The sequence below is a fragment of the Microcaecilia unicolor genome, chromosome 1 (assembly GCF_901765095.1).
Source record: "Microcaecilia unicolor chromosome 1, aMicUni1.1, whole genome shotgun sequence".
NCBI classification, from domain to species: domain Eukaryota; kingdom Metazoa; phylum Chordata; class Amphibia; order Gymnophiona; family Siphonopidae; genus Microcaecilia; species Microcaecilia unicolor.
In genome coordinates, this window is record NC_044031.1 from 454,875,612 (window position 1) to 454,895,668 (window position 20,057).

Consider the following 20,057-nt stretch of genomic DNA (forward strand, 5'->3'; position numbering starts at 1 on the left):
AGTGCATACAGGTCACCAGGAAAAGAAAACAATATTTTCTTCCCAGAATAGTTATTTTTGAGATGGACTTACAAGGTCTGGGTTGGGCCTATAAGGCCTATGTGCAGGCTTACCAGCTGGGTACTTTAGCAGTGAATGACTGGAACTATATGAGTGGCAACTGGATTTTATTTATAGGCAAAAGTAAAAATCCTAAGAAGGAATTTATTTTAAAAGTTATTTTCAACAATTGCACTAAGATTGAGCTTATAGGGCCTGGGTGTAAGGGATTAGGGCTCACAAATATAGGTACTGGCCTAACAAGAAAGCACAAGTGTGAATGAAAGATTGGATGTGTGAGTGCGAAAAAATTTAAGGAAATTATCTGTGCATGTCTAAGGATAGGGACAAAAAGTAACAAGTTAGGTGCCTAAGTTAGGAACCTTTACTATTTCTTTTTTTAATAGCTAGAGGCCCAAGTGTTCCCTTTCCTCACAGAAAGAGTAACTTGACAAGTTAGGAAGACAGACTCTTTTTTTTGAGTTGTTTTAATTTAGAGTAGTAGGGCAAGGTTCCAGAGTCTACGCCACAGCATGAGTGAAGCAAAGGGTCCCATCGTTCAAGCAAGGTGAAGAGAGAAGTCTCAAGAAAGACCACAGATAAGTTTACTCATACATCTGGAAAAGAAAGAAAGGACACTGACATATTGACTTACCAGATAGGAAAGACTCCCATAGAGGTCTATAAGACAAAAATTGCACACAAAGAATCAGTTCTTAGAAAATTATATTTTCTTTTGAATTTAAGTTGGCAGTAAAACTTAAACTAATTGAATAATAATACTTATCTGATATTTTGGGTTTTTATCCTAGTGTTGATGGGAAGATCTAGTTTCTCCTGTAAAGAATAAAGGATTAGAAAGTGTTAGCTGTTGAAAGTGAAACTGTTCAAACCCATTTGACTATTCATTTGAGTGAAAAATTCCCAGACTATTCATAATAAACACCATGTTGGTAACATCTGCTTGATTATTGAGTCATAATCCTTTTAGTTTCTTTCCTTCTTTTAGTTTAGAACTTGTTTGGTGACTTGAAGTAAGTGGCCGGTTTGACTACAATAAATTCAAGTACAAATCAATTTATGGATCCAGCTTCTCCTATATAAGTACGCAACTCTGGAATGCACTCCCTAAAGTCGTAAAAACTACATACGACCACCTCAACTTCCGGAAATCACTAAAGACCAACCTGTTCGAAAAGGCATACTCCACTGACCCAACATAAGTGCCTGAACCCAGGAACACAAAGAAACCTAAACTTGTAATGAACACTATATATCTTCCCTCTCTACGATTTCAAATGTGTCTGTAACATATTTATCTCATTAACAATAACATCACTCTGTATTTGTTTCTTCACTGGAGGTGGCTATCACCTCACGGTACTATGTAAGCCACATTGAGCCTGCAAATAGGTGGGAAAATGTGGGGTACAAATGTAATAAATAAACAAATGGTAAAGTCATCTACAACAGGGTTGAAGCAGCAGGAGGTTATATAAATAATGTTCAAACTACTTACATAAAAAGATGCATTGAATCTGAGAATGAAGTTGGAAAATTTGAAAAATGAATCACATTCATCTAATTTGAGATTTTTGAACTTTATTTTATTCCAGCCAATAGTGCCTGCTTATTATTTGCTGATTGGGAAGAGACAAAGTCAAGGGATGGCCAGTACTAAAACTAAAGTACCAGGCAGATATGAAACTAAAGTATTCTATAAACTGCGCATAACTTTAGGCAAGGTTTATAGAATAGTGCTAAGTGTGTTTTTTCGGCACAGGTTTTTTTTGGGCGCCATATATAGAATATGGCTGTAGATGTGTCTGGTATCTTTGAAAGCTCTGAATTTGAAACGGTTACCTCTGATTACGCTGTTTACTTTTGCATTATTATTGGATAAAGAAATCCTGGGGAACCAGATTCAATTCCCTCTGAAGTTCCGTGTGACCCTGGACAAGTCACTTAGCCCTCCATTGCCCTGGGAACAATATACTACTTAGATTGTGAGCTCATTAGGGACAGTGCAAGTACCTGTACAATTGTATGTAAACTGCCTAGAATTATGCTCAAAAGAGGCAGTATATCAAAATTAATAAATGATAAAGATGTTTTGTATGCATCTGGACAAACCCTTTTTGACTTTGAAAATTAATATTTTCCCAGTGGCGTACCAAGGGGGGGGCGGTGGGGGCGGTCCGCCCCGGGTGCACACCACTGGGGGGTGCCGCGGCGCGCGCCTGCTCTGAGTTCCCTGACTTCGCGCGTTCGCTGCAGCTCCCTCTGCCCTGGAACAGGTTACTTCCTGTTCCGGGTCAGAGCAAGGGAGCTGCAGCGAACGCGCGAAGTCAGGGAACTCTGAGCAGGCGCGCGCTGCGGCACCCCCCCCCCCCCCAGCGGCATGCACCCGGGGGTGGGTGGGGGGTCCGCACTGCATCGGGGGGGGGGTGCTGCACCCGGGAGGGGTCCGCGCTGCATCGGGGGGGTGCTGCACCCGGGGGAGTGGGGCGCCGCCCCGGGTGTCCGCCCCCCTAGGAACGCCACTGTATTTTCCCAGATATATCAAAAGAAATACTGAAAAGAAGGAAATTGTTCCCTCTTTTAAAACCTGGAGCGATACAATTGGGAGCATTATTTTTTCTTAAATTCCCGTGCAAAGGTGTAGTTAAGTACCAATCTGTTCATTATGAATTTCTTGGTACAACTTATTTGACTACCATAAAAATCTCTAGTTGCTACTTTACCTCCTGATACTGACGTACATGAAGCTGATTAGCCATAGAAGTTAATATTTAGATTCCTATGCTCATGGTTTTTTATTCCACTTGATTCTTTGCATATTTGCTGATGAGTCCCATATCTTGGTAATTTTCTGTACTACCGCCTTCCTAAATGGTGGATTTGAGCTGGAGTGTGTTTAAGGGTTCCCTTTTACTTGTTTTCCTTTTTACTTTCTTATCACATTTTTGCTTTTCTGTGCACTATTTAATTCTTGATTTTAAAAAAAAAACGAAAAGCCTACAACATTTTCTTTTGAAAATTGATCTGATAAATGAGAGTTTTATAAAGCATTTTCCACATTTATAGCATTTATGTTGAGAATATAGTCTGGGTTCAGCAGATGGTGTGGTTCAGTTATTAAGACATGGGCAGTGAGCTTTCAGTCAAAAATGAGGATCCTAGACTTGAGGAAAACTTACTTTTTCAACATAGAGGAATACCTCATGGAGTCATTAGCTGGATGGGAACATCTGGGGGCAGTAAAAAGCAGTGGTCAAAATGAAAAGGAGATATTTTAAGGGCAATGAACCTTTTTGTTTGGAAAATATACTGTATACTTTGAACCTTAGCAGGGAAGCAGGGGCTCCTTTCAGCAATCATACAGAATGGGAGAGCCACAAAGAAAACCTCAGAGGTCAGTGTAGAGATGAATGTCCTTAAAGAACTGGGGAGAACAGAACACAGTCAGGATCCTAGGGCTACAGTAAACTGGGTTCCTTTCATCTGCCCAAAAGTATCCACAGCTCCAATCAGTGCAGAGAAGAAGGAGAGCCCACAATTCCCATTGAGCAATATAACTTACTTCCAGGAGGCAGAAAGGGGTATATTTCCTCCAGTAGAGCAGCCCCCTGGAAGGAAGAGCTGAGCCTATGGAGGTAGAGGAAGTTTCACACAGACTCGCTAATCGGATGGAGATCTTGAACAGTGGCAAAGTTCAGCATAAGAGGTATAGCCTGAAGGAGTACAAGAAGCTGTATCTTTTGCATGTTTTTCTTTCCACAAACAGCCTGGGTGAAGGGTTATTTGAGGTTTAGCTGCAGTCAGCTGTAATGGCTAAAGAAATGGTGGCCCAACCGTAGGCACTTGGCAAATTGTTTGTTTGGGATTTTAAAAATAAGCCCGTGTAAGGATCAACTGCCTACAGTTTTGAACTATACTGATAAACATTTCTTTATAAGAGAAAAAAGAACTGTCATTGAAACTTCAAAAAATCATTTTATCAAGGCTTTTTTTTTCCCTGCCTTTTCAACAGCTCTGGTGAAAAGGGGGAATTAATTAAAACCTTGTATACTGTAGCAGGCCAGAGGCTGCTACAGCTGAGAAGCAGCTAAAAAGAGTACTGCTTAAACAGGAAACTGCCAGCCTTGTGAACTAAGACTTGAAAGGAATGCATAAAAATGCAGTTTTGGAAAAAGAGACTGGGACAGAAACAGCTCATTTTCACTTAACCTGGTGGATTTGGGATTATTATTTGGAGTTCCGGGGTTTTTCTTTGGAGTCAAAACTCACAGCTCTTTAACAAATAGGAAGCTTTTTATTTCTTTATTTTTTTTTCTGTTATTGCTAAAAGTTGGGGACTGGATTACTTATATCTGTGCTGTCTACAAGATAGAAGGTCTTTTTTTCAAAGTGAATCATGGATTAAGAGGAAGAAAGAGAGGCTTTAACAGCTGCCTCATCATCCTAGGGAGGGCTGGTGAACTCCTGGATGTCTTGACTAATGTCTGTGTATTTGACCCAGTGCCAGAAGCCCATGTTAATATGTATATATCACCATCTTACAGAGAACAATATCCTATATTCACTTATCTTGGTAATTGTGCTGGATCTTTTTTTTATTTATTTATTTATTGCATTTGTATCCCACATTTTCCCACCTATTTGCAGGCTCAATGTGGCTTACATAGTTTTATTAACATTGTCATTCTAGGGTATCAGATACAGTTAGTATTGTGCCGAGATTAAGTAGGGAAGAGAGAAGAGGAAGGGAGTGATTAGGGTAATAGTAGAAGATGGGTTTTCATAACTGAGTAGGTTGGTGAGGTGGATTAGTGAGGTTATCCTTAAGACTTCATATTATATGTAGTATATTTTATTTTAAAATGTATAAAGTATGCACCATTTACAGTTATGTACAGATAACGACAGATATATCTATATAATATGACACATATAGATGCATGAGTATGATATGGAAGTTTAACAACTCCAAGCAATAGTACCATGAAACTACCCAGGATCACTCCAGCTCCCCACAGACCACCAGGGAGAGCCAGAGGCTGGATTAGGAGTGGGGTATCTATCCTAGTAGGGTGAAACAGGTGTGCTATTACCTGCTTGAGGGTGTGAGGGAGTGAGAGAATGTTGGGTGCATTTAAAAACCTGCAATTATGTGCAATTAGAGCCTTATTCTATAAAGGTTATGCTCCTAAATTTATGCTCCTAAATTATGAGCAAACTCTATGCTCCAAAATAGATTATGCTCATAATTTAGGAGCGTAAATTATGCTCTTAAATTAGGAGCATACATTTTAGAAGCGTAAATTTAGGAGCATAACCTTTATAGAATAAGGCCCATAGAGGACAGCAGGACATTCTTTAACCCCACATGCATCTTTTTAAAATTGCTGCTCCCTCTGGTACTTGCCAGCAAACACAGGTGCTGACCTAGATGTCTTTGTAGGTATTTTATAAAAGGCTCTGCATTTGGCAGAGCCTTTGGGGCTCAAAGCACTTAGACTTACAAAGTTCCATAGGTTGCCGATCCATTTTTCAAAGTACCTGTAAAAAAGGCCTTCTTAAAATTTTTGCCAAAAATGGACGTGCAGCAAAATCAAAACTGCCGCGCGTCCATTTTGAGTATGCGACCTTACCGCCAGCCATTGACCTAGCGGTAGAGTCTCACATGGTAACTGGGCAGTAATGACCTACACATGTCAAATGCCAGTTGGCGCGTGTCCAAAAATAGAAATTATTGTTCAGCCGTGTGTATTGGACACGTGCCAAAAATGAAATTACTGTAAGAGCCATGCAGTAACTGGGCGGTAACTCCATTTTGGCATGCATTGGGCAAGTGTAGATGCTTACACAGCTTAATAAAAGGGCCCCTAAGGTTGGCTTAGAATCCTCATACATCCAATAAATATTTTTGTAGCGCCGGAAATAGTGCTTGCTGGGGTGGGAACTACTGCTGGGCTGCTGTGGTAGCCCAGCGGTATTTCCGGTTTAGTGAGTAATAAACCCGCATTGGGCTTACTTACATCCACTTAGTAAAAGACCCCCTTAATGATTAACTGCTGCACATAAGAACAGACTTAGCCTAATTGATAGTCAAACTAAACAAACATACCAGCCGGCCATGTCTGGAATATGGTAACCGATTACATGTATAAACTGGGTACATGAGCTCTTACAACCATTTATGTGTGGAACACTTTAGAACCTGCTTACCTCCTTGCTAATGCCTTCTGTGGCTTGGAGACTCATATCACAGAAAACATGGTGGCAAGAAAAAGGCTGCCTAACTTCAATCAGGCTGAGGCCCTGGAGCTTTGTAGGCTAGACCTCCAACATGAGCAAGAATTATACCCCCAAAACCAGAGGGCTAGCCAGTGAGAACCTTTGGAGGCATTTCCAGGGCAGGCTGGAAAGGTAAGATATAGTCTCACACCCTTTCACCCTGGTATGTATGTATGCCGCACAATGCCCAGGTTGGATGTCTCAATTCCACTTTGTACATTCTTTCTAAAATGTCACTCCACATGTTGGTCTTACAGCACTTGCTTTGAGACCTTTTCAGTTGGCTCAAAATCTGTCAGCTTGATCAATTACAATTTCTAAGACTACTGATCATAGTACCCTAAGTTTTCAGGCCATATATTGGCTTCAGGTCAAGACACTGTGAGAAGTTACTCATATTAGGTGTGATTTTATAAAGGTTATACATGAAAATAAGACCTCTTATAAATTTGCATGGGCATATATGCCTGTAAAAAATACATGCACCAAAAAATTGTGCATGCTTTATAAGTTTATGTTTATGTTTAGTAAAACTTATTATACCGTCAAATACCAAAAAGAGTCTAAGCAGTCTACAATAAAAAGATATACTTCAAAATAAACAAAAATTAAAAGAACTCCATTGTAGATAGAACAGAAAACAACCACATAAGATCATACTTAAACAGTCTTCAAACCTGCAAACTGTGTCAGCTGAGATCGAAAGCTTGCTGAAAATAATGTTTTTAAAAGGACTTTAAACTGTTGAAATGACATCTCATAACGTAGAGTATTTGGAAGGCAGTTCCAAACTGAGGGTGCCAAATAGAAAAAGGCGGAATGTCTGGTGACCTCATAGTGAACATGGCTAGGGTTGGATATAACTAATCTGTGTGAACCACGAGATCTTAGTTGATGAGTAGGAGTATATGGAATGATCAAGTTAGATAAATACAGAGGTGTACCGTGAACTAAAATATGAATTTTAAAGAGGAAGCAAAATTTAATAAGAAGCCAATGTAACTGATGCAATAATGGAGATGCATGTTCCATCTACTAGATTTACAAAGGAAACGAGCTGCACAATTCTGGAGAGTTTGGAGCCTTTTCAATTGAGAGTGTGGTAAGCCTACGTAAATTACATTACAGTAGTCCAAACGTGATATTAATAATGCATGGAGTGTGTAATGAGTGAAAGTCTAATGAAGAATGAATAGTGCGCAGAGAACATGATGTGGCAAAGCCTAGTTTAATTACCTCTGAAATGTGTTTAACAAAAGAAAGTTAAAAATCGAACCAAACTCCAAGATAATAAAAACATGAAACAGATTTGAGTGGTAGACCAAAAAGTACCAGGAATGGGTAATGCACCTGTTATCCAGCGAGTTGTATGAAAGTCGTTCAGAAGAGTAGTGACAAGTTTCTGTATTTTATTTATTTATTTATTTATTTATTTATTTATTTATTTATTTATTGCATTTATATCCCACATTTTCCCATCTCTTTGCAGGCTCAATGTAGCTTACAGTACATCATGAATGGTGGAGATATATAAGAAAATAGACATTTAGTATTGCAGAAAGATCTTGGGTAACATGATAATGAAAAAACATGATAGTAGTGTAATAAGCAAATATTATAAGACAGTTCTGGATTCTGTGTAGGAGTTCACATTTGTTGATCTTTGTGGTATGCCTTGTTAAAGAGATGGGTCTTCAATAGTTTGCGAAAGTTAGTTAGTTCATAGATCGTTTTTAAGCTGCGCGGTGTCCAGCCCTAAAACCAGACTGTCTCAGATGCAAAATGTGTGTTTTAGAACACTAATCCTGTAATCCTGTAATTAAAGGTACTACACAGCTTTTTCTGTCAGTTTTGACAGAAAACATAAATTTGAGACCATGTGTAGGCTTTCCCAGTAGTTTGGGCAGAGTGGCAGTGGAGTTGCAATATATGTGGATTATGTGGATACACAAGCTATGTGCAGGCACACATTTACACCATCCTTAGAAGCAAGGTTAAATTTGTGCGTTTGAATATATGCTCTACTGAGGCTAGTTTTAGGTGCCTATTTTATTAAGGCACATGAGGCCTATGTTGCCTTTATAAAATGTAGATAAAATAAGTGTCTACTTGGGCTTGCTGCATAGACATCTTTTTTAAAAATTACTTCATTGAACGTGTTTCTCTGCTGCACCCCTACCAGTCTTTGCAGCATTATGCTCAAGCCAGTTGCAACTGCTTGAATATCCAACAGTGAAAAGTTAGGATATCTGCAAACAAAATCCTCACCTTTTAGCAATCAGAAGGTGTTGAAGGCTGCACAAAACAAAACAAATTGAACCACTGTCAATATTGATGAAACGAACATGACCATGACTGTTTGTTATGTTTAAATGTTTTTTATTTGTTTATAGGTAAAAACACAACCTTTTTAACTTGTGGATACACTCCTTTGGTGATGTTTGTTCTTCTTTGTCATTATCATTGTTGCAATGTAAAAGAATTTAATCCATTTCTATCTCCTAAGAAAAGTATCAAATGACAGACTGATAATTGTCTGTCCTAACTTTGATATCAACAATCAAGACATGACTTTCATAAATCCCCAAATCTTCTGCAAATCCTCACAAAGATTTACAATGCTTTGTTTATCAAGTATCTAATGAGAAGATATTTCTCTATCCATTAAATTTTCAAAATTCTAGTTCAGTAAATCCTTTGAGTAATTAATGACTTGTTCACTGTCATCTCTAATTTTCTTCAAACCATTCACAAAAGGAAACATTTTCATATGCTATTTAACAATTTGTGTTCAATCATATGACAAAGTACTTTGCAGTAAACCAATAATGTCTAAAACACCTTTCTACTCTGATGCCTAAATACTTTTATTAAACATCAGGCCTTCACTGTATTTACATGTCTGAAAAATTGAAGATTTCATCAAAAGATGGAAAGAAAATGTGTATATTTAGACTAGTGCTTCTCAACCCTCTCCTGGAGGCACACTTGCAGGTCCTTTTTCCAAAGAGAAGGACGCCCATCTTTCGACACAAATTGGAAGATGGGCGTCCTTCTCACAGGGTCTCCCAAATCGGCATAATCGAAAGCCGATTTTGGGCGTCCCCAACTGCTTTCCATCACGGGGAAGACCAAAGTTCACAGGGGCATGTCGGAGGCGTAGCAAAGGCGGGACTTGGGCATGCCTAACACATGGGCGTCCTCGACCCAAAATGGAAAAAAAGGGCGTCCCTGACGAGCACTTGAACGACTTTACCTGGTCCTGTTTTTCTTACGACCAAGCCACAAAAAGGTGCCCGAACTAACCAGATGACCACTGGAGAGAATCGGGGATCACCTCCCCTTACTCCCCCAGTGGTCACTAACCCCCCTCCCACCCTCAAAAAACATCTTTAAAAATATTTTGTGCCAGCCTCTATGTCAGCCTCAAATGGCATACTCAAGTCCATCACAGCAGTATGCAGGTCCCTGGAGCAGTTTTAGTGGGTGCAGTGCACTTCAGCCAGGCAGACCCAGCCCCAGCCCCCTACCTGTTACACTTGTGGTGTTAAATGTGAGCCCTCCAAAACCCACCACAAACCCACTGTACCCACATCTAGGTGCCCCCTTCACCCATAAGGGCTATGGTAGTGATGTACAGTTGTGGGTAGTGGGTTTTGGGGGGCTCAGCACACAAGGTAAGGGAGCTATGTACCTGGGAGCAATTTATGAAGTCCACTGCAGTGCCCCCTAGGGTGCCCGGTTGGTGTCCTGGCATTCTGAGATGGACATCCTTGGTTTCCATTATCGCCGAAAATCAGAAACGACGAAGTCTAGGGCCAACCATTTCTAAGGACAACCTAAATTTCAAAATTTGGGCATCCCCGACCGCATTATCGAAACGAAAGATGGACGTCCATCTTGTTTCAATAATACGGATTTCCCTGCCTGTCCACCAGGACATTTTGTGAGGACGTCCTCAGCAAAACTTGGGCGTCCCTTTCGATTATGCCCCTCCAAGTCAGTTGGGTTTTCAGGATTACCACAATTGAAAATGCATGAAATAACTTTGTATATAACAGAGCTCCATTATATGTAAATCTTTCTCATTCATATTCATTGCGATGATCCTGAAAACCTGAGCAACGTATGCCTCTAGGAGAGGATTGAGAAGCACTACTGTAACCAACCCACTTAGATGCCTATATAAAGTTGTCTAACTATAGTCAAATTAGTGTGTATTTGAAAATTTCTAAACGTAGATATATCTTCCAGTTTTAGAATCTTTCCATCAAATAAGTCATCTTTCCATCAAATAATATTGATGTCATAACATGGCACTTCCCCCTGCTGATCTCTCATCCCAACTTAATTAGGCTAGATAGCATAAGTCTTGGGGCATTTGATAATGGACAAGAACGTAGGTTCATAGCAAGACTACCCATTAAAATGACTATAGAATTTTCCTTTATATTTTGATTTTACCTTTCCCCTGATATTTATTGTGGACTTGATTATGTTTTAGGACTCAGGTTATATGATTTTTTTCCTTTTTCTGTCTTTATTTATTTTCCTTTTTTAAAATATTCTGAGTAATATATATTTTGGCTACTGCGCCAATATAAAATTTAAAAAGGAACATAATAGGAAATCAGACCATAAAAGAGAAGACTGGACACTGAAAAAAGGGTGTCTGTCCTCAGCAGCAATGATGATGTGCTTATCTGTTAACCATATTATTCACTTCTGTATCTACTAGAACAAGAACAGTATAACAGGTACAGCTACAACACAACAGTCACACCCAGGGTCCCTTTTACAAAGGCGCATAAGGACCTACGCGCGTCCAGCACATGCCAAATTGGCATTACCACCTGGCTATCGTGTGCCCTTGGCAGTAATCATGCACCAAAAACAAGCGGTAGAAAATATTTATTTTCTACCACGTGGAACTTACCTGGCGGTAACCAGCAGTGGGCACACACTGCATGCCTACAGCCCAGGTAGCGCATGAGACCTTACCACTAAGTCAATGGGTGGTGGTAAAGTTTCAGGTCAAAAATGGGCATGTGATGGTTTTTATTTTGCCGCATATCCATTTTCCAGCCCTTTAAAAAAAGGCCCTTTTCCCAGGATGCAGTAAAAACTGGACCAGCACACCCAAAAGACACGTTCACACTGCTGCAGGCCACTTTTGCCGTGGCTTAATAAAAGGGCCCCCCAATGGCCAAAGGATGGCAGCAAGCCATAAAGTAATAGTTAAGAATGTAAGAATAGCCATACTGGGTCAGACCAATGGTCCATCTAGCCCAGTATTCTGCTTCCAACAGTGGTCACAAGTACCTGGCAGAAACCCGATTAGTAGCAAAATTCCATGCTACCAATCCCAGAGCAAGCAGTGGCTTCCCCATGTCCATCTCAATAACAGACTATGGAATTTTCCTCCAGGAACTTTTCCAAACCTTTTTTCAATCCAGATACACTAACTGCTGCTACCCCTCTGGCAAGTAGTTCCAGAGCTCAACCATTCTTTGAGTGAAAAAATATTTCCTCCTATTTCTTTTAAAAGTACTTCCATGTCATTTCATTGAGAGTCCCCTGGTCTTTGTACTTTTTGAAAGAGTGAAAAATCAATTCACTTTTACCCGTTCTACCCCACTCAGAATTTTATAGACCTCAATCATATCCCCCCTCAGCCATCTCTTTTCCAAGCTGAAGAGCCCTAACCTCTTTAACCTTTCATCATATGAGAGGAGTTCCATTGCTTTTATCATTTTGGTTGCTTTTCTTTGAACCTTTTCTAATTCCACTATATCTTTTTTGAGATACAGTGACCAGAATTGAACTCAATACTCAAGGTGAGGTCGCACCATGGAGCAATACAGAGGCATTATAATAGCTTTGACCTTATTTTGCATCCCTTTCCTAATAATTCTTAGCATCCTGTTTGTTTTTTTGGCCGCCGCCACACATTGGGTAAAATATTTCAACATATTGTCTACAATAACACCTAGATCTTTTTCTTGAGTGCTGACTCCTAATGTGGACCCAGCATCAGGTAACTATGATTCAGATTATTCTTCACAATGTACATCACTTTGCATTTGTCCACATTACATTTTATCTGCTATTTGGATGCTCAGTAAATTTAATCACCTCATTCATCATTCCGATTTCCAGATCATTTATAAATATGTTAAATGGCACCCATCCCAGTACCGATCCCTGCGGCATTCCACTATTCACCCTCCTCCACTGAGAAAAATGGCCAATTAATCCAACCCTCTGTTTTCTGTCCAATAACCAATTCCTAATCCACAGAAGGGACATTGCCTCCTATTCCATGACTTGCTGATTTGACTCAGTACATCTTCCATGCTCACCAAGATTTCTTTCCATTCCTCTACATCTTGAAATCAATTTCTGGTACAGATCTCTTACATCTTCTTCTTCTGTAAACACCAAAGCAAAGAACTCATTCAATATCTCGACTATCTTGACTTTTGTCTTACTAGAGGGCAAATTAGACAGAGGAAGGGGTTGGGACTTGCTATACCACCTTTCTGTGGTTACAGTCAAAGCAGTTTATATATTATATAAGGTATTTATTTGTATCTGGGATAATAGAGGGTTGAATGACTTGCTCAAGGTCAAAAGGAGCTGCAATGGGATTTGAACCCAGTTCACCAGGCTCAAAGCCTGCTGTGCTAACCACTAGGCTACTCCTCCTGTGTCTTTAATCCTGAGCTACCCAGGAAAAGGTAGAGACCAACAGTGCCATCAGCTATCAGTAATCAGTCCATAGCATCATGAACAGGAGACAGACTGCACCCAGAAATAAAATGGTACTTTGTTTCTCTCAGGATATGAAAGAGTGCCTAAATTCAGCTAGTGTCACAGAAGGACTAGTTGATCAATGAAATGGTCAACAGACAAAATTACACTTAGGAAAAGATTGGTTTTAGTGCCCTTTTTAAGCGTGTAGACTGACTCAAAAGGGCAGCGTGGAACCCTCCCCAGGCTATATACCCCAGAGTCACCCTGCTTGTCCTCCCCTTACAAAAGCCCTAGGATCCAGTGAAAAGGAACTGACACCGTTAATTTTTTACCCCAACTAATTTTCAGTTTATTTTACCTGTGTGATATATAAACAAAATATTTGAACTGAAAACAAGAACACCAATTTAGACAAAGAATGAATTGTTTACTTTTAGTTAGAAAGTGCTACTGGACTTGTATGCTTCCTTAGTTAGTGTCTCTATAATCAGCTATTCACATTTCTATTTCATTTTTCCATCAGTTATATTTTCCTGCATTTTAAAAGGCTCCTAACTTCTAAACATTCACTAAAAAGATATTTTCCTTGTTTCTTATCCAGTTGAGATCATGGTGATTTCTTTCTTACCATCCTCTACAATATGTCACTGCTGCGTAGAACACCCTACAGCATATTCTTATCCTGTCCATGTCTCATAAATTGCATCCTACGATGTCTCACACATTGCCTACTTTCATAGCATTCTGTGTTTTAGCAAGTTATCAAGGCCATTTCTATTAATGACAGATGGTTTACTACACACAAATGCTACTTCTTCAATGCAGTAAGCAAGAGCTGTTTTTCAGTTTAACAAACTTAGGGGTCCTTTTATTAAGTTCTGGTAAGTGCTAGTGTGCACTTACCGCAGCTGAAACTGGCTTTCCATGGGACGTGCTCAGACATCCTGTGATAATTTCCAAATCTGCAGTGCCCTTTTGCAAAGCTTCAGTAAGCACTGACGTGTGATTACCGCAGCAAAAAATGGCGTACCACGAGGCACACTGAGGTGTCCCACAGTAATTTTACCATGTGTGCACACTACCCAAGTGCTAAAAAATAAAATGTATGTTTTGGTATAGGGGTGTGTCTGGGCATGTTCTGTGCTAATTGGTTAGTGCAGCTACATTGCCGTTCGCTAACTGATTACCCCTGGATTCTATATACCGTGCTTAAAGATCCGTGCCGAAATCCACTCAAATTCTGAGTAGAGAGGTGTGGTAGCCGTGTTACTCCACTGTTAAAGGTAATCAATAGAAATAAAACAAAATAAAACATGGAAAAGAAAATAAAATGATACCTTTTTTATTGGACATAACTTAATACATTTCTTGATTAGCTTTCGAAGGTTGCCCTTCTTCGTCAGATCGGAAATTGATGGCATCAGAAACCGGACCGAAGTATGGTATGCAGTTAAACAGAGCATGCGCTTATCTAACGTGCACTCCATTTAACTGCATGCCGTACTTTGGTCCCGTTTTTGGCACCATCAATTTCTACGGGGACAAACTTCGGTTTAGCGCACCACTGATAAGTGCAAGATTCGCTTATATGCATGGTTTAAGACCGCTCCTCTGCAGGAAAGACTCTGCATATGCTTGCGCATGGAATATGGAAGCCGATTGGCACGTGACAACCAACGATTTCAAATTTACCACCCCTTTAACTGCCACAGGCAGAATAAGCGAAAGAATGTTGTTAGAGTGTACATTGGAGTCGGAGTCATCGCGGTGGAACTGTAACACTTTAACACTGGCTGAACGAATAGAAGTTCTTTAAAAAATTAGAAAACAAACAAAGTCAAGCATCTATTGTTAAAGAATATGGTGTCAATCCCAATCAAATTTCACGTGTCTTGAAGCAGAAAGATCAGCTTCTGGAAGACTGGAAAAACAATACAAATCCACACAGGAAATGTAAAAGGGTGGGAAGAGCTGAGGAGGTAGAAGATGCTCTTCTTCGGTGGTTTTCTTGAGTCAGGAGCAGACAGTTTCCTGTCAGTGGTCCACTGCTTATGAAGAAAGCTAACCAGCTAGCTGAAAGTCTTGGACTAACTGAATTCAAAGCCACTGTTGGATGGTTGGAAAGATGGAAGGAGAGGAACAATATAAAATTTAAGAAACAGCATGGTGAGAAACAAGACGCCGATGACTTTGGTGCTGAAAATTGGGTTGTTTCAGTTCTTCCTACCATCTTGAACGAGTTTGCACCTCGTGACATTTTCAATGCTGACGAAAACGGTCTCTACTGGCAAGTGATTCCTGATGGAACACTTGCATTCAAACATGCCGAAACTACTGGAGGTAAAACGTCAAAGGACCAACTGGCAATCCTCCTTTGCTGCAATATGGATGGGACTGAGAAGTTGGAACCCCTCATCATTGGAAAGAGCAAACAGCCCCGTTGCTTCAAGAAAGCTAAGCGACTTCCTGTGTCATACGAGGCTAACGCAAATTCATGGATGACTGGGGAAATTTGGAAGCAATGCTAAAGAAGTTAGACACTAGAATGCGGGCACAAAAGCTTCAGATTTTGTTGCTTTGTGATAATTGTGCTGCACACAGGGATGATGTCAGGCTGTCTAACGTCAAGGTGGTCTTCCTGCAATCAAACACTACCTCTCTGATCCAACCTATGGATCAGGGCATAATAGCCAATTTCAAACAACATTATCGAGTTCTTGTGCTACGTTGTCTGATGAGCGTTATGGATGACCAGACTGGCAAGGATAAACCTGCTGTTGAACTGGCTCGTAATCTATCACTGTTGGATTCCCTACATATGCAGAAAGAAGCCTGGAATCATGTTACACAGGCAACCATTGTGAACTGCTACAAGCGGGCAAGCTTTGTTAAGGATGTGGAGAGGGATGAAACAGATGCAGCTGTTGCAAACATGTCAGATGAACAGGTTATTGACATCCTAGCCAGTGTTACTGAAGAGGAGTTTCATTGCTATGTAGCTGTTGATTACGATCTACAAACAGCTGACGACAGCACTGATGTTGAGATACGCGCCTACAAGCAGGCAACAACGGCTGATGATGAAACAGATGATGAAATGAGCAGAGAGGCACATGCTGATGAAATTCAACAACCTCCTCCTGTCACTTTTGCGAGAGCGCTGGAGAGTCTCAACACTGTGTGGGCCTATCTGGAGGCCATTGGATGTCAGTGCTATGACAGTTTTTACCATCTGGCAGACGTAGTCTATGGAACTCACAGACCCAATAGTGTACAGAGGACTATAACTGATTACTTCAAGTAAGTCTAACGTCAGTTAACGGACACTGTATACTGTACATCTAATAATAAACAGTACTGTACATATGTTTATCAGATGTCAAGCTTCTTTGGATCACAACGGTTAAGTGCACGCTCCGGTTAACTGCATGCATTTCTTTGGTCTCAGACCTTTGCACTTAAGTGGATTTCACTGTGTGTATATATATATATATATATATATATATATATATATATATATATATATATATATATATATATATATATATATATATAAAATAATAGAATATATATATATATTTTTTTTTTATGAAAAATGTCCATGCAAAAGTTTTAAAAAGCAGTAAAATGTAGTGATAAAATATAACTGAAAAATAAAAAGTATTCTTACAACCATTATTTTCAAGATAAGAGGCCTTAAGAATAAACCATCATCTCCTGAAAAACAACCAAGTTTTCAAAGCCTTCCTAATGAAAGATAACTACTAATGTGCAAATCATCAGGCAGGAAATTTCAAACTTGATAATACTGTATAGGTATTTTCCTCTGCCTGTCTTATTTGGTGGACATTTTTCTCTTTTCAATGTAAATGTTCTAATTATTATTTTTTTTTGTAATAAAATACTGATGAGAGATATATTATGTAATGTTTTATCTTTTTTTCTGAAATGCTGTAAACAGTTTTGGTATCATCGGGTGTAAATTCAGTATATCAAATGTATAAATAAAATCAAACTTCAGTCATTCAATTCAGGGGCCTGATATTATGATCACTGATGCTGGGGAGAAGTTGAAAGTATTTGTGGACAAGCTGTCCTTTGGAAGAAGTAGGTGGGGAAGAACTATTACAGAAATTTCTCAAGAACTAGATGACTTTTTCTGGCACTTTGAAGAAGCTTAATAAATCTTCCCCAATCACATAAAGGGTGAAATGTTGATTCAGTTGAAAACTATGGAAAGTTCATTTCAAAATTATTTGGGATCTAAGGAGCTAAAGCCTTGTGTATGGAGTCAAAGTCCAGTACTAATTGGTCTGGACAGTGTCAATGATTCTGATAAGCCAAATGATGACTTAATGAAACAAAAACAAGGGTAAAAATAAGTTCCAGATAAAATATTCAATGGAATTCAGCTGATCAGTGATAAATGGATATCCTACATCCTGTACATGTCAAGTGAGCTCTGCAGTCTCTCATCTTATTTGCCACTGAGTACCTGTTCAAACAAGGGTTTTCAACATTACAGGTCAACAAAACCAAGTCCTGAAACTGGATGTAGCAGATGGTATGTGTTTCATGTCCTGATTGTTTTTTTTTTTTTAAATAGCAGTAGCTATGTCATTAAGCTCTTCAACAATTTTGAATTGTTTGCTGCACCAAAGCTGATTTTTTTTTTTTGTTACATTTGTACCCTGCGCTTTCCCACTCATGGCAGGCTCAATGTGGCTTACATGGGGCAATGGAGGGTTAAGTGACTTGCCCAGAGTCACAAGGAGCTGCCTGTGCCTGAAGTGGGAATTGAACTCAATTCCTCAGTTCCCCAGGACCAAAGTCCACCACCCTAACCACTAGGCCACTCCTCCACTCCTTTATGCTAGCTTCCTGGTGAGCTAGAATAAAGTTTAGACAATAGATATTCTAAGTACATAAATTTTTTCTTATTTTTACTTGAGACTTATGAATATATAAATGAGGTGGTTGTCAATGAGTAACTCTTGAGCTGGGGGCACTGGAGAATGAGTTCTCAGTTCCATAACTATGGAATTCCACAAATATGAAGCCGCATTGCCAAAAGAAGTAAAAACTACGTTCGACCATCTAAACATCCGGAAAGCACTAAAGACAGAACTGTTCAGTAGAGCATACCCCACCAACCCAACATAAAAAACCTAGACAACAGCGACACATCATAATCAAAGACAGCAATGAACACTACTTGTACCTCATTCTACCACATTATCACTTTGTATTCATTCATATCATTGTTTGTTTAGACCAGAATCAGCTAACGCCGCTAACGGTAATATGTAAGCCACATTGAGCCTGCAAATGAGTGGAAAAATGTGGGATACAAAAACAACAAATAATAATAATAATAACTGGAGTGCATGCCATAGTATTGTTTCATTATGATTGGTTAGAAAATTACTTGAATATCTAAGGGGCCCTTTTACAATGCAGTGGTAAGCCTACCGTGGGCTTACCACATGGCAATCCAGAACTACTGCTAGCCCAACACAGGCACCAGAGGTAGTTCTACCCCCAGCACACAGCATTTCTGGTGCTAGCAGAAAAATTTGAAAAATATTTCTGCAGGGGATTTCCCAGTGATAATCAGGCAGCACCGCTTGCTGGCCAGTTACCACCATGTAAATGCGGCAGTCCCTTAATGCCACCTCAGTGGGTGTCAGTAAGTGCTCCCCCGACATGGCTACATGGTAAGTGCAATCTTACTGCATGGCCATGTCTTTTTTCAGTCTTTTTACCCGCTAGGTTAAAAAGGGCCTTGGTGCATGTCAAAAACAGTCACTTCCTCTAGCGCAGGGCCCCTTTTACCACAGCTTATTAAAAGGGCCCCTAAGCCCTCTTTTGTCTGTCTAACTCCTGCTGTGAAAATCTCTGTAGACAAGAATAATTGCATGGACATTTCAGATGACTAACCAGTGTGTGTTTGAACCAGGGTTACTTTTCTTGCTAACCTTGTTTGAGGACTGTCTCTTTCAACTTAACATAATTGTCTTCTGAAAACATGCATTCTGCTCTAATTGACTCAAGTTAAATACCTATAAAGGTGATTAAGCTTTTGGGAAGGAGGGACAGAAGGAGGATCTTCAGTCTCATCTGCTGCTTGGGGAATTCCAAATTATTTGATCTGCAATCTAGCACATCTTTAATCTTTTATATAAATTAGAATATAAAAGCTTAACAAAAAATCATCAGTATAATGAATTAGATTTTTTTTTTATCCTGATAGCTTGCCTGTTTCTTTTGTCTAGTAGGTAAAGTACTGGATTTCTTAACACATATTATTGAAAATCCAATGGCAATATGGTTGTCAAAATTGCATTTGCCTTTAAATTTAAATCACAGAAAAGGAGTATTGCTTGAATGTACCAGCAATAAACAAAGGGCAGATTCTATGTTAACTACAGCCTTCAGGGCCTCCTACCACAGCCCTAACCAATATAAGGAGAGACATAACCACTATTAAAAAAGAAAAAAAGAGGTAGTAGTTATTTTGCACAGATCACTAACAATACTATGTTTAGTTCTGAAGACATAGACAACAAAGGAGGTAAAGTGGGTGTCAGCATTTAGATGCCAAGCACATGTGTAAATGACCAAAATCCTGACATATATGTGCACAAGTGTACACAGACATGCATAAATACCATATTCTGGCTATGTGCTATTCTACAAAAAGGGCACCTAAATGCAATGGTGCATAGTTTGAAGGTGGGCATACATGTGTGTGCTTAGGACACACTGTTACACACGAATGCTATAATTCATGCATGTTTAGCAATCAAGGCAGAACTCTACACCAGCTCTATTGAGGCTAAGTGCTCTCACTAATTTATAAGCTTATATTTCACCTGTTACTTAAGCATTCTATAAAGGAAAGTTAAGCACCTACTTCCCTTTATAGAATAGATGTCACATAGGTGCCCTTTAGGCACCTA